Source organism: Chiloscyllium plagiosum, chromosome 12 (genome assembly GCF_004010195.1).
Source record: "Chiloscyllium plagiosum isolate BGI_BamShark_2017 chromosome 12, ASM401019v2, whole genome shotgun sequence".
In the NCBI taxonomy this organism is placed as follows: Eukaryota; Metazoa; Chordata; class Chondrichthyes; order Orectolobiformes; family Hemiscylliidae; genus Chiloscyllium; species Chiloscyllium plagiosum.
In genome coordinates, this window is record NC_057721.1 from 59,042,250 (window position 1) to 59,058,075 (window position 15,826).

The 15,826-nt window shown below is 38.1% G+C and overlaps 1 protein-coding gene across 1 annotated transcript in view; it reads left to right on the forward strand.

Annotated features, from left to right (window-relative positions):
* LOC122555318 (zinc finger protein 654-like) overlaps positions 1 to 6,335 on the forward strand; it is a 56,586-nt gene extending 50,251 nt beyond the window's left edge. The window contains exon 9 of the mRNA XM_043701188.1: positions 1,985 to 6,335. The gene's annotated coding sequence lies outside the window, so the exon portion shown is untranslated. The remainder of the gene's footprint in view (positions 1 to 1,984) is intronic.
* The last annotated feature ends 9,491 nt before the right edge of the window (positions 6,336 to 15,826 follow it).

Here is a 15,826-nt window from a genome sequence, read left to right on the forward strand (position 1 = left end):
CATGCCCCTCATAATTTTGTAAACCTCTGTAAGGTCACCCCTCAGCCTCCGATGCTCCAAAGAAAACAGCCCCAGCCTGTTCAGCCTCTCCCTATAGCTCAAATCCTCCAATCCTGGCAACATCCTTGTAAATCTTTTCTGAACCCTTTCAAGTTTCACAACATCTTTCCGATAGGAAGGAGACCAGAATTGCATGTAATATTCCAGCAGTGGCCTAACCAATGTCCTGTAAAGCCGCAACATGACCTCCCATCTCCCGAACTCAATACTCTGACCGATAAAGGAAAGCATACCAAATGTTACCTTTACTATCCTATCTACCTGCGACTCCACTTTCAAGGAGCTATGAACCTGCACTCCAAGGTCTCTTTGTTCAGCAACATTCCCTAGGACCTTACCATAAAGTGTATACGTCCTGCTAAGATTTGCTTGCCCAAAATGCAGCACCTCGCATTTATCTGAATTAAACTCCATCTGCCACTTCTCAGCCCATTGGCCCATCTGGTCAAGATCCTGTTGTAATTTGAGGTAACTTTCTTTGCTCTCCACTAGTAGGTATAGGAAATGCTGGATGATTAAAGAAATTGAGGGTTTGGTTAAGAAAAAGAAGTAAGTATATGTCAGGTATAGAAGGGATAGATAGAGTGAATCCTTAGAGTATGAGTATACTTAAGAGGGAAATCAGGAGGGCAAAAAGGGGACATGAGATAGCTTTGGCAAATTGAATTAAGGAGAATCCAAAGGGATTTTACAAATACATTAAGGAAATAGGGTAAGTAGGGAGAGAATAAGGCCCCTCAAGAGTCAGCAAGGCGGCCTTTGTGTGGAGCTGCAGAAAATGGGGGAGATACTAAACGAATATTTTGCATCAGTTTTATTGTGGAAAAGGACATTGAAGATATAGAATGTGGATTCTCGATATCTCATTTCTGAAGGCTTCCCATTTTCCAGCCGTCCCTTTGCCTGCAAACATTTGCCCCCAATCAGCTTTTGAAAGATCTTGCCTAATACCATCAAAATTGCCTTTTCTCCAATTTAGAACTACAACTCTTAGATCTGGTCTATCCTTTTCCATCACTATTTTTAATCTCGTAGAATTATGGTCGCTGGCCCCAAAGTGCTTCCCCACTGACACCTCAGTCACCTGCCCTGCCTTATTTCCCAAGAGTGGGTCAAGGTTTGCACCTTCTCTAGTAGGTACATCCACATACTGAATCAGAAAATTGTCTTGTACGCACTTGACAAATTCCTCTCCATCTAAACCCTTAACACTATGGCAGTCCCAGTCTATGTTTGGAAAATTAAAATCTCCCACCATAACCACCCTATTATTCTTACAGATAACTGAAATCTCCTTACAAATTTGTTTCTCAATTTCCCTCTGACTATTAGGGGGTCTATAATGCAATCAGAATAAGGTGATCATCCCTTTTTTATTTCTCAGTTCCATCCAAATAATTTCCCTAGATGTATTTCTGGGAATATCCTCCCTCAGTACAGCTGTAATGCTATCCCTTATCAAAAATGCCACTCCCCCTCCTCTCTCGCCTCCGTTTTTCTCCTTCCTGTAGCATTTGTATCCTGGAAAATTAAGCTGCCAGTCCTGCCCATCCCTGAGCAGTTGACAAATGTAATCAAATTGACTGTAGGAAACAAAATGAATGCCTTTCTCTGGACAAATATTTTGAGATCTCTTTCGAAACTGGATCTGATGTACAAATGAGACTTGCTTTGGTTCATAGAGCTATCTCCCATGTTAGTTTAGTGTCTGTCATTGATTTTCACTTTAATTACTTGGGATATTCATTCTGCATTTGTTGAACCATTATCTTAGCAAAATTAGACTTCTAATTGGAAAATCAAGTTATCCAGTCTATGGGCTCTTAATTTGAATTATAGATTATACTGTATATGTCCATCTTTATGATTCAATTTAAGTAAAATGAGTATGAATGAATGATTATAGTTCATTTCTGCCTTCCAGGTTACTACGAGTTCCTTGCAAAAGAATGGACATTCTGACATATCAATTGATAAGTCAAACTAGGATATCAATTTTACTGTACAGAGTTCATCTCAACTTAATCCAAGTGCCATGTAAGGTCTATAAGTTCAGCACAGTGAAAAGGTTAAAGAAGACAAAATATCAAGCATATGTGTTTGAGATGGACACCAAATTTAAAAGCAGTAGCACTTATTCACGAAGTGCTCCTACACTGAAGAGTCATGAAAAGTGTGGATAAATCTGTGATACATTGTAGAAATGGATATGAAGTGCAGACCTACATAAATGCATGAACATTTGTCCTGCCACATCAAATTGGAAATTTAGTGCACTACAAAAAGGGCAGTAGTCTAACAGCACAATAGGAGAGAACCAGAAAACATGTGTGGGCTAAATCTTGTTGGAGTATGGCATCTCACAGCCTGCACTGTTCGACTTTTTTCAGCCCCCTTCAGTTTGAATATAATTTGTGTAGTATCTTGCTGGAAATATGAACTCTTAACAGGGCACCAGTGAGGGACTTAGTCAAAAGCAGAACGAGAGTATATCTAACTCAGTAAAGTTTATGTATCAGTAAGTGAAGTGGCAATGTAGAAAATGTTTATGTGAATTGACTCTAATCAGGTGAAGAAAGTGATACGTGAGGAAATAAAGATTGCATTAAGAGGGCAAAATAAATAATTTAAATTTAAAATTTGTCTAAATCTCTAAGAAGCTACTGCATGCAGGATTGAAGCTCAATGGTTTAAATTGAGAGCAGAAATTTTGAGTGAAGTTGAATTAATCATTGGGTTGTTAATTATGAGCACGAATGAAATAGAGGTTTTAATCTGGCAATTGTTGTGCAAAACCAGCAAGTTAAGGGGAGATGTAGTTGAACGTGAGGCAAATGGTAGAATGACAAAAGTTGACCAGAATGTTCTGGAGGTTCATAACTTAATGGTGTTTCTCTTTTGAAACATGCTGGCCAATTTGCATATTAATAATACCCTGCATCCCAAGCAAACGATTATCTTTTCTGGAACATGTCAGCCATTGTAAATGCTGTTAAGGATAGGTGTGGTAAACCCAAGTTAGTTAAGCACAGTGAAGAGTATAAATCTATTCATTGTAACAGTTTGAGGAATTCCTGATGTATATGCCCAATTGTCTTCCAAAACAAGCACAATGTTGAAGAGTTTTTGCTCTTTAATGTGTGCTGAAGAAATGAGAGGTGAACAAGAAGTTCAAAGTTGACTAGCATAATAAAGATTTTTTTTCTTTCTGGGTGCATTTATCTTCTGTTGTGATACAATGAGGATATTGACTGTACATATTACAATTATTAAGGCTGTTATTGTTAAACACTGGACTCTGACTCCCAGTTTTTCTACTTTTATAAGGCATTCAGAATAGCATGCACTTTGGTATAACATGCAAAATGCTTAGCTACTTAAAAGACTGCTGCATTAATGATGTAGTGTTTTTTGTTCAGAATGTTTGTTTACCTCAAGCAGTGTGTGAAAGTTTAGTCCTAATGCACTAAAATAGCTCTTGACAGAGCTTTTCAAATCTGAACATTTTGTTCATCTTAACTCAAAAAAAAAATCCTATGTGAAATTGGACTGATTTATAGAGGAAAATGCAAGCATTCTGCTCCTAATTGGTGTTTGTTTCCAATATGAAAATGAAAGAGTAACAATCCGACAGTAGTCACCTGTGAAATTTAAAATTGCCTTGATCTGAATGGAAAGCAGTGATGGATGGCCTTCACTTTACATCTCTGAAAATGCTACAGAAGTCAAGAAAAATGAGTTTACTGCCACAAAACTCAAATGCTAAATGTGTTCCTATCCATGCATTACAAGAAATGGGAGAGGGGGAAAAGCAATAATGATACATCTGAAGGTGATATGCAAAAACCAAGTTTCTTCAATTTACACTGAGAACTTACTTGGCCAAACAGGCCCTCAGCTCAAATGCCTTATGTTGAATGCAGGGAGATTACTAACTGCAAAAGAGTGCTGATTTTCTTTTAAATTGTCCATTAGAAATTTAATAATTTTGCTTTAAATTCTGATCAATGATGTTTGCTCTGCAAATAATAATGAAGTATCCATGATAACAATTCATCGCCTACTGTTGCATCTATGGTATTGCTGTGTGGTGGTTAGTCTTGGAACTTGTATTTGTGATTGGAAAATGAGGCAACAATGCAAGCAGCTGGCTAAATATTCCTTGATCTGGTAATTGTTGAAGAAAGTCAACCTTTTCAGAAAGTTAGGTGAGATAATTTTAAGGAGTTTGCTTTTTCAGTTTTAAAGTTGTATAAATAAACCATAAATCACAAGCAAGAAGAGCAAGAAATATAAATGTTAGCATTCTACTTGTTGAGGAAAGTTCTTTGCCTCAGCAAAGTTCAAAGTCAGGACCAAGGTCACTGTTTGTTGGTTAGTCTGTTAATGAATAGTATTACATGCACATAGTTGCTGCTTTGTGTGAGTGTAGAGGAATTATCACTCCCGTAGGCTTAGTTCTGGACAAAATATGTGACCACAAGTATTGAAGCAATGTAAAATTAGAAAGATGATCACCATGACAAGTTAAACTGAGAGCACACCTCTTAATTTATTCTCTGGTACATGAACATACAATTGTACGTAATAAATTTCAGTACAGCACAATTTTATTTTCTAATAGCTTCTTGTTATGAAGCTTACATCAGTCATTTATAGTTTGTTTTCCATTCATCTTGAACAGGCCTAATGGTCTGACAAACTACATGCAATCCAATAATTTTTGAAGACCAGGCTTTTTACATTTGAACATTTTAGAGTGGTAGAACCCATCAGTACTAGGTTTTTGCGTCATCAATATTGCTTGCAATTTGATAAAGTATTTTTCTAACAACACTAAATTGATCACTTGCATTAAAAAAAATCAGGTATGGATAAAGGTCAATTTGGCCTGTTGAGCTCTGCTTTTTAGCAGCATTTTTGCCTTGTTTTTAAAGAGATCTTTACGCATGTAAGACAAAAGGATCAAGGTTGGAAGAATGAGGGAACTAATTTCTGATTACTGATTTTTAGATAGGAGTACCAATTTAATAGCTGGACTTTGCAATGTAGGAATGAAACCTTAATAGGAAATATCAAGTCAGATGAATGAATGAAATTGGAAGCATGGTTGAGCCCAGGTGAAAGCTTGTAATAACTTGTAGTAAGGCAGCAGATGCCATTTCAATCTGTCATAAATCTTGACAGAATTAAATAATTGGATTAGATATCCATGCATCTAATTTTATATTTGGGCCTTTTCCTGTTATCACATTGCATAAGTTTTCAGTGTTGTCCAGTTTTAACATCTGTGCATTAAAACAACCTAGAAAATGTTCCTGTTGAATTAATTGCCAGTCCTGAATAAAGTAGCTATATCTTAGGTAAGATAGTAAATGACCGGTGGATAAAGGCACAATGAAACAAATTACAAATTCCTAAGTAGTGCATTACACTATTTAAGGATATGATGTATCTGTTGACAGTTACTGTTGTGTCCTGTAACAAAATAATATAAAACTACTGTTTTAAGTAGGAAAATGTACATTGGAAAATATTTTTAATTTTTGCAATCTGATTTATTAACTAAGGTTTCCTACAAACCTAGTCCTTAAGAGGAAGTAAAAACTATGAACAACATGTCTACTAAAATTTACGAGTAATATGCAGATACCTTGTACATGCAATGCTGCTTGGAAGAATGCAAACAATTAACGATTGTAAATTGCCCACCTGTGCATTAAACAAGCAGCAGTTCAGTTCTTCATTTAAAGCACTTTAAAGTGCAATTGTCATTCTCAGGTCATTTTTCTGGGATTTTCCATCACAGCATTAATTTTCCTCTTAGTTTTGCGATAATTCAAAAAAGCTCCTTTTAAAGAACTATTTATTTCTTTTCCTTATTGAAAAAGGCACTGATAACTAAGGGAGGAAAGCCTTATGTGGTATCAATTTTTTCTTGTATTTTTAAACTGAGATTGGAAGAAAATTCCATGGAAGATTAAATACACTTTGAAATGTTAACTTTTGCACTTTTCACTATTGATTATTTGTAATGGAACTATTTAAAATTTGGTTTGGCAAGTTCTACATTTTGTGCTTCTTGTTGAACATTGTACATTATTCTACCTTTATGCTTGTTAATATAAAGCTCAAGCTGAGCCATAAAGGAACAGCAGTCATTTTGATGAATATGGTCTAGAGTTTAATTTTGATGCAGTTCTGAAAACATGATTCAAAAAATTTAGGTTTTTGTACATTGCCTGAATTTACTGATTAAAAATCACTGTTGTCTCCATTTGTATGTATTACATTTCCCAAAATCCAACTGCACAGTGAGTGGGTAAGTACATTGCATTGTGGTCTGTGATCAATAGTGGGTTAGCAGCTGGCTTAATATAAAAGTGCTCTCTTTCCCACTCTCCTTCTGAAAAATAATTATTTACTGAGCAAAGCAACTGGGATTGATGACCTGCTTTTATACTTCTCCCCTCATTGTCTAAATGAACAATTCTTGTGAAACCAGGCTGAAATTAAGATTTTTACTTTTATTCCCATGTTGCATAGCAATTAAGATCAAGACACTGGGGAAACTGATGGCATAAATTCAATAATCATGTCCTTCATTTTGATCAAAGTGACATTTCAGTCCTGCAAAATAAGGTGATTAGAATTGGGGCCAAGGGTGTTCCAATCATGAACATTTAGAAAATTGCTACAAGGGAAGGTAAATCTGTGGTGAAACTTGCCCATAAAATGTTATCGGAATAGAACATGCAATTCTTTTCATAATTTTGAATGTGACTGAAAAGGTTCTTTTCCAAATGGTCTATTACAAAAAGATACAAAACCAATTATTTTGGAAGCAAAAGGAATTCAAGAATTTATTTTCATAAAAGATTATTAGGATTTATGCACTAAAATATAGCATACATGAGTAACCCTTTGTTATGTATGTACTTGTATGTTGTGTTTGCAAAACAGAACTTTTCACTGTACTTTGGTACATGTGATAACAATAAATCAAATCAAATCAAATGAGCCAGAATACACTAATGCTGCTGGTTACTCCAGCGCAGTGCTAATATTTCTATATATTAGAAATATTTTCACCTGGAATTTTATTTGTCTACTTCGAAACTTGATACTAATAGGAAAGAAATTTTATGGTCAGGGTTCACGAAGATAGCATTGAATACAGGAAAAGTTATATGAACCCCATTAGCATCCTGGCTGTTGTGCTAGGGCTTGTTCTCCAATAGGTTGTTTCATTACAGCTGCTACATTAGCATACACCACAAAGAAAAGGAGCAAATTAAATCCTACTAATGATCTGTCACTGGACTTGATCATTGCCTGAATGATGGAATGTATCATTGATAGCGCTTTCAAGTGACACTAACATAGCAGTCATCCACTCATTGACCCTTAGTTTGTCTTCCACTAGGTTTCCTGACACCAATACAGTCTTGGTTCAAATATGGAAGGAAGAGGTCAGGTGCGTGACCACCCCTAACAGAAAGGCAGCGTTTGGTGCAGCAGCATTGGACTTGGCTGCCAGAATAGGCCATTTGGCCCTTTGATCATATTGTGCCATTCACTAAGACGATGACTGAACTGTTTATGGTTTTAATTCCACAGTTCCTACCTCCCCCCAATAACTTGATTCTCTTGTCTATCATTAAACACTGATAAAAGGCAGTGTTACATTGAAAGACAGACTATAAGCATCAAGCAGACATGGCAAAATTTAAGGCATTGGGAATAAAGGGTGCATCTGGTCATGAAGTCATTCAAGCCCAAGGGCTAATGCTTGTTAAATACAATAATTTTAGTTCCAGCACACTGGCAAGAATTCCCCAGCATAGAGTCCTAGGTTCAACACCTTCATTAATGACCTTCCTCTATTATAAGGTCAGAAGTGGGGATAGTCACTGAATTATTGGTTTAGTATTATTTCCAACTTGGGTGTGGATCACTTCAAAATGCATGTGCAACAAGAGCTGGGATAATATTGTGGGTTGGGCTTATAAGTGGCAAGTGATTGAGGCACACAAATAGTACATAATGAATATCTCCAACGATATTCCCTGATCCAAACACCATTGCAATCATTGAATTTCCCCACATGAACATCTTGGGTTTACTGTTGTCTATCAATATAAATTGAATGGCTCCAAGATTAGGTCAGCATTCGGGTATTGTGGTGAGTAACTTGATTGACTTTTTAAAGTCTAACAACCATCTATGAGGCGTCAGTCAGGAATGAAATAGTATGTTCTCCATTTGTCCAGCAACATTCAAGAAGCTCAATATAATCTAGAACAAAATAATTTGCTTGTTTAGCACCCTATTTGCTAATTTAAACATTTACCTCTCCATAACCTATGTATCTTATCTGTAATGTGTATACATTTGATTTACTGCAAGAACTCAGCAGGCTGCTGTGGCAATAACTTACAAAGACACAAACTCCTCCATCTAAAGAAAAGTCCTTAGATGCAAATTCCCCTCCAATCATGCAAAACTCCAAGTTAGAATACTTTGCCTTTCCTCTACAGTCACCAGATCAAAACCCCAGAGCTCCCCAACAACACTACAGGTTACCTACTGATGTTGTGCAGTTCAAAGAAGCTCTTTACCACCAACTCTGAGATAATTAGAGATGAGCAACAAATGATGGCCGAACCAGTGATGCTTGCATCCGATGAAATGATCTTTTAAAACCTCAAAATTATTGTGACTGATCATTTCCTAAATATTGCTCATAATCGTGTGCCCCTCAAAAGGGAACACGTTTACTTTTGAAATGTTCCATTTTATGATTTCCATGGAGGTCTAAAAGAACCAAACTTACTAAATGACACCAATGGATAAGACTTTAATTTTAGGACCTGCTGCTTGTGATGTCAAAAGAAAGCAGGAGTGATTACCAATTTCCACTGCGTACGTCAGTCCAGGATCTGAACCCGACCCTTCACAGTCCCCTACTATGTTTTATAACATCTCTGCAGAATGCATTAGCCATGGATTTGACAAATCTAATGGCCAAAACTTCATTAATGACAATTTAGACACTGTCCACACAGGATGCTACAAAATAAACTGCGAACAATTCAAGACCTCCTGTGAAGCACTCAGTAACCTAGACAGCAACTTGTGCCAAGACTTGCTGAGAACTAAAAGTAAGTTTGAGAGTAAGTGTAACTTATTCTGACCAGGATCTGGTGGTGAGAGCTGCTCAGCCTTAATTGAAGTCTGTGCTGGCTATGACTGTATGTGTAGGAGTGTTAATTAAGTTAGCTTTATTCTGCCTATGCTCCCCTCCTCCCTCTCTCTCTCTCTCTCTCTTCCCCCCACCCCCACACACACAAAAAAAGAAAATAGGAACTGCTCAATATTTCACTTTAAACAAGCTTTAAACAAGTCAAATTCTTTTTTCCTCTTTATTTTGGTTATAATCTCTCATCGGAATTTCTTAAGAGTTTTCTCTTGTCATCGACTGAGGATTTCTCTCCAATGTGCTGGACAGGACCTTTGTCATAAGTTTGTCCCAATTCCCATTCTTCTGTTTCGACCTTGCTACATGGATACTTCATTAATACGATTTGAACTGAAGGATCTATTTCCATGCTGTACATCTCTATGATTCTATCTACATTTACTAAATTAACATCATTCTTGAGAAGATTTGTAGCTTGGGTTGTGGAATGAAGTCAAGGATTCATTCGCTGAGCTGGCGTGTTTTTCTGCAAATGTTGCATCATCTCGCTAGGTGATATCATCGTACAATTTTGATAAGGTGTTCAGAGGTATCTCTGTTGTTTCTTCTGCTTCTGTATCTGAATGGTTTGTATATGGGGTCCAGTTCAATGTATCTATTGATTGAGTTCCAGTTGGAGTGCCAGGCTTAAAGGAATTCTCTGGTATGTCTGTTTTGCCTATAATTCAATCATTGCAGTTTAATTTGTGTCCTACTTTGTCCGAGCATGTGCTGATCGTGTCTGGCAGTGGCAAGCTGATGTTCGTGCACTCATATGGTCAGTTTTCTACTTGTTTGTCCTGTGTAGTGTTTTTCACAGTCTTTGCAGGGTATCTTGTAGGTAACGTTTGTCCTGTTGGATGTAGGTGTTGGGTCTTTAAACTTTGTGAGGAGCTGGGGTGGAATGTGTTTACTGGTTTGTGGGCTAGTAAAATTCCCAGGGGTCTGAATAGTCAAGTAGTTATTTCTGATATGTCTTTGATGTATGGTATGGTCGTTATTGTGTGGTTGTGTAGTGTTTTCATCTTTGGGTTTGTCTCATAGGTTCCAGAGGACAGTGCTCTTAGGACACCTGTTTCATTTAAATCCTTTGAATTAGTGTTCCTGTTCTGTCTTCTGGAGTTCCTAGTTGCTGCAGTGTGTCCTTGCCCATTTAAATAATGTCCTCATGCAGCTCCGTTTGTGCGTCTAGGTAGTTGCTGTTATAGTTCAGTATCTGGTTGGTATAGGTGTTCTTCCGGTATACACAGTGAAAAACACTACACAGGGCAAACGGAAAGAAAACTGACCATATGAGTGCACGAACATCAGCTTGCCACTGCCCGATACGACCAGCACACTCTCATTAAACACAGACAATGAAGGACACAAATTCAACTGGGACTATGTAACCATCATAGCACAGGCAAAACAGAGAATGCCAGAGAGTTTCTTTATGCCTGGCACTATAAATGGAACTCAATTAATTTACATGTTGAACTGGACCCTGTATATAAACCACTCAGATACAGAATTGTAAGAACTAACAAAAAACACCAGGTGAAAGTGAGGATTGCAGATGCTGGCAATTGGAGTTGAGTCTGTGGTGCTGGAAAAGCACAGCAGGTCAGGCAGCATCCGAGGAGCATGACAGTCGATGTTTCGGGCAAAAGCCCTTCGTCAGATTGTGCTTTTGCCTGAAACATCGACTCTCCTGCTCTTCTGATGCTGTCTGACCTGCTGTGCTTTTCCAGCACCCCACACTAGACATATGCACACTAGGCAGGAAATACCACCAACACCTTGTCAAAGATGCACTGATGATATCACCTAGCGAGACGACAAAACATTTGCAGAAAAGCACACCAGCTCGATAAACTAATCCATGACTTTCACAACACCATTTCTACCACCAGGGGGTACAATGGCAAAGTGCTTATGTTATTGGACTAGTAAGGCCTGGATGAATGATCCAAATTCACATTCCACCATGACGGCCAGGGAATTTAAATGCAGTTAGTTAAATCAAAAATTTTTTTTTTTAAAAAAAGCTACAATGGTGACCATGAGATTATCAATGTTGTATGAAACCAGACAGATACTTGAATGTCCTTTTCAAGACTGGATTTACAACAAGGAGTTTGAGAAGTTTAAGGGCCCACAAAATTTTTACATTGTGATTGTGAACTGTCACTGCATTATCCTCCATTTCTGGTGCAGTCGTTAATAAAATCTTATTCTTCACCTGATTTTTTTTTTCCTTTTGCTTCTTTCTAACTGTTCCAACCTTGCCCTGACCACACATGCACATTGGTAAATGTAACAACAGTGGCTATACTGATACTAGTCCATTTTTGTCACCTGCACAGTCCGTATATTGACACTGGAGCCTGTCAGCAGCCCTTGAAGGAACAGGAAATGCATGTGGGACATGCCTCAGCAGGGTTTGGCTGATAATGTTGAACACTATGCTCAGTTTCAGGATGACAGAAAATCCTACTCTTTAGTGCCTGTTATCTAGCACCTCAATCTGTAAAGCACTGGGTCATGCTTCTAACAAGCAATGAACTGCTAAAAAGATTCAAAGTAATGATGGCTATCTTATGTTTATATCTTCTGAATACACAAAGTGTGTATCAGCGACATCCTGAGTAAGTAATGTTTAAACTGATACAAGGATCTCTTTAATAATGCCTGAGACACACACATTTTAGATCTGTCTTTTTAAACTCTATTTGCCATTCACAATGTTAATGTTACTTATTTTTATTTCTGTAATGCTTCCAAGGCTGGAGTACAAGTGTAAAGATGAACTGCTGGTCAGACTGCATTTGGAATATTTTGAGAAGTTGTGCACGATGTATCTAAGGACGGATGAGCTGGCATTGGAGGAAGTTAGTAAGAAGAATCCCAGGGTTAAAGGGCTTGTCATATAAGGAGCAGAAAATGCTGGATCTGCTCTTGGAATTCATAAGGAATTGTGAGGGGGTTGGGGGAAGCCTGATTTAAACTTAAAATACTGAGAGGCCTGGATAGAATGGATGTGGAAAAGATGTCCCCAAACGTAGGGCAGACTAGGACCCAAAGATGACCCTTTGAAGGGATGAATTAAGATGAGAAATTTGTTCAGTCACAAGGTGGTTAATCTGTGGAACTCATTGATGCAGAAGGCTGTGGAGGTCAAGAGTATTTAAGACAGAGATAGGTAGGTTCTTGATTAATAAGGGGATCAATGGTTACAGGGAGAAAGCAGGAGAATGAGTTTGAGAAACATATCAACCATGATGGAATTAAGGAGTAACTTGATGGGCCAAATGGCCTCATTCTGCTCCTGTATTTTATGGTCTTACCTATAACCTTATTTGGGGAGGGGAAGACATTATTGGGAATTTTAAGGTCCAACATACAAACATAGATATACTAAAACCATGAGCACAAACACTGAAAATATTTAGGAAGTATTTGGAAAGTGGAGACAGGACCAAAGGTAATGTTCTGGGTAGCTGTCCAAAATGTGAAGAAAGGTCATGCATGACTTGAAATCTTAACTCATTCTTTTCCCACAGATGCTATCTTACCTGGGGTGTGTTTAGAATTAGAATTGAGAATTCTTGCTTGGTCATAGCAAAGTGATTTACCTTAAACAAACCAAATAATAAAGTTTAATTGGATAACTACTGCTAATTATTCATATCACAACTTTAATATATGAAACATTTCAGAGCATCTCACATCAACATTATCATATAAAATATGACACTGAGCAACAAAAGGAAGTATTATCTCAGGTGACCAAAAGCTTGGTCAAAAGAGAGTTAAAGGAATGTCTTAACAGGAAAATAAAATTGAGAGATTTAAGAGCGAATCCCAGAGTTTGGGATCTATGAAACTGAAGGTGGAAATACTAGTGTTTTTTAAAAATTATTCATTCACAAGAATTCGGTGTCATGGGTTGGGCCATCATTTTGTTATCCATTCCTACTTGCCTTCAAGGTGATGTTGAGTCACCTTGTTCTATCACTGGGGTCTGACATGGACACACGCAGTGTCTTACTGACAATTCAATGAATGGTGATATAGTTTTGAGAAGTAGCTCAGGTTGAGATTCTGGATGTAAGTTTGCTCGCTGAGTTGAAAGGTTCATTTTCAGACGTTTCCTCACCATTCTAGGTAACATCTTCACAATGAGCTTCCAGACGAAGCACTGCTGATGATTCCTGCTTTCTATTTATATGTTTGGGTTTCTTTGGGTTGGTGATGTCATTTCCTGTTCTTTTTCTCAGGGAGTGGTAAATGGGGTCCAAGACTTTTGTTGATCGAGTTCCGTTTAGAATGCCATGCTTCTAGGAATTCTCGTGTGTCTCTCTCTGTTTGGCTTGTCCTAGGATGGATGTGTTGTCCCAGTCGAAGTGGTGTCCTTCCTCATCTGTATGTAAGAATACTAGTGGGAGAGGGTCATGTTTTGTGGCTGGAACACAGAAGAGACACGCACGGGAATTCCTAGAAGCATGGCATTCCAACCGGAACTCAATGTGTTTGTTGTTAGACTTGGACCCCATTTACAACCACCTGAGAAAAAGAACAGGAAATGATCACCACAGGAAGTGACATCACAACCCAAATATATAAATAGAAAGCAGGAATCATCAGCAGTGCTTCGTCCAGAGGCTCACTGAAGATGTTACCTAATATGGTGACGAAATGTCTGAAAATGAACCTTCCAGCTCAGCGAGCAAACCTACATCCAGGTGATATAGTTCTAAGTCAGGATGGTGTGTGTCTTAGAGATGAACTTGCAGGTAGTATGTGGTGGCCTTGTCTTTTTGAATAGTGGACATCACAGGTTTGGAAGGAGATGTTGGTGACTTGAAGTGCATCTTGTGGACCATATGCACTGCTCCCACTGTACCGGTGACAAAGGGAGTGAAGTTGTAGATGATAGATGGAGATCCGAGCTAGTGACCTACTTTGTTCTGGATTTTATTAAGCTTCTTGTATTGTTGGAGCTGCACTCATCCAGGCAAGAGTGTATTCTGTTCTAGTTGCACCTTGGGCCAGGCTTTAGAGGGTTGGGATTGGCCAGAACCATTATCTCTGTACAATCCATCACAAAACAACCTATTTCTCTGACACCTTTCTGTGTAGATACAAGAAATATAATACATACATGTTTGCTTTCTTCCTACACTACGATCCAGGACCCTGAAAAATTCCATGTTTGCCAAACATTACAGCACTTTCTCCAACAATATTTGCTGAACGTACTACACAATTTACAAGTGAGGCCCTGAGATCACTGTTGCTTTCACTTCCAAATTCCCAACTTATTTTAATTTACACCATTTCAATAAAGAATCCCAATATCTTGAGCAATCATACTTACGTTTTTTGTTGGATCCGTGTTATGTACTTTGTGCTTTTGGCATTGATTTTATCATCCCCTTTGGTCACAATCTCTGGTTAAAGCTGACTGCTCTAACCTTGGCATTCTAAGTAACTCATGAACAAATGGATTAGGTGCAGAAGTAGACCACTTAGCCCTGCAACCTCATTCTGTCAATCATGAATGGTTGGTTTGCATTTGCATCCAAATTCTGCAATCTTATTTATTCACAAAGAAATGTGATTGAGTTAACTTCCCAGTTAATGTAATTTCCATCACAAAAGACCAGTTACTAAACCGGTGCAATTTCTTCCTCTATACTGCTGACATACAGATCCATACTTTATCTCCATAAATTACAACATTACATTTGTGTCTCAGTCTTGAATCTTCATTTCTGCTAAACATTAACATTTTGTGCAAAAGGTTCATCATTTCTAGTGATCACACTAAAAATACCTAGTCCTTGAAAATACAAATTTAAACCTATCTATGATTTTGTCTCCCTACATGTAAAACCTCTCCTGCTCACCTGTACTGCAATTCCCTGCCCTAGCTCCCACCTGTTCTTTAAAACTAACTGACCAAATTCTTGGTCACCCACACAAATGTTGCTTTCTCTGACAGAGTGCACATTTCAAATCATTTTGCAAAGCCATGAAGAACAATGTTATGTTGAAGGAACTAAAAACAAAACCAAGGTGCTGTATCAGCATCTTTGAGCAACACATCCAACCTTTTGCTGAGGTTTCTTTAGATTACTTGGTATGGAAATAGGCCCTTTGGCCCAACAAGTCCACAGCGACCCTCTGAAGAGGAACCCACTCAGACCCATTCCCCTACATTTACCCCTTCATCTAACACTACGAGCAATTTAGCATAGCCATGGCACATTTTTTGGACTGTGGGAGGAAACCGGAACACCCGGAGGAAACCCACAGACACTGGGAGAATGTGCAAACTCCACACAGATAGTCGCCTGAGGTGGGAATTGAACCCGGGTCTCTGGCGGTGTGAGGCAGCAGTGCTAACCACCGTGCCACCTATAAGGCGAATATACTAAGTACACACTTCCATGGGTATGTATAAGAACTTGGACAGGAAATCCAATCAGGCTTAGAAGGCTTTTTAATCAGTTTAAAAAAATGGTCAGGAACTAGATA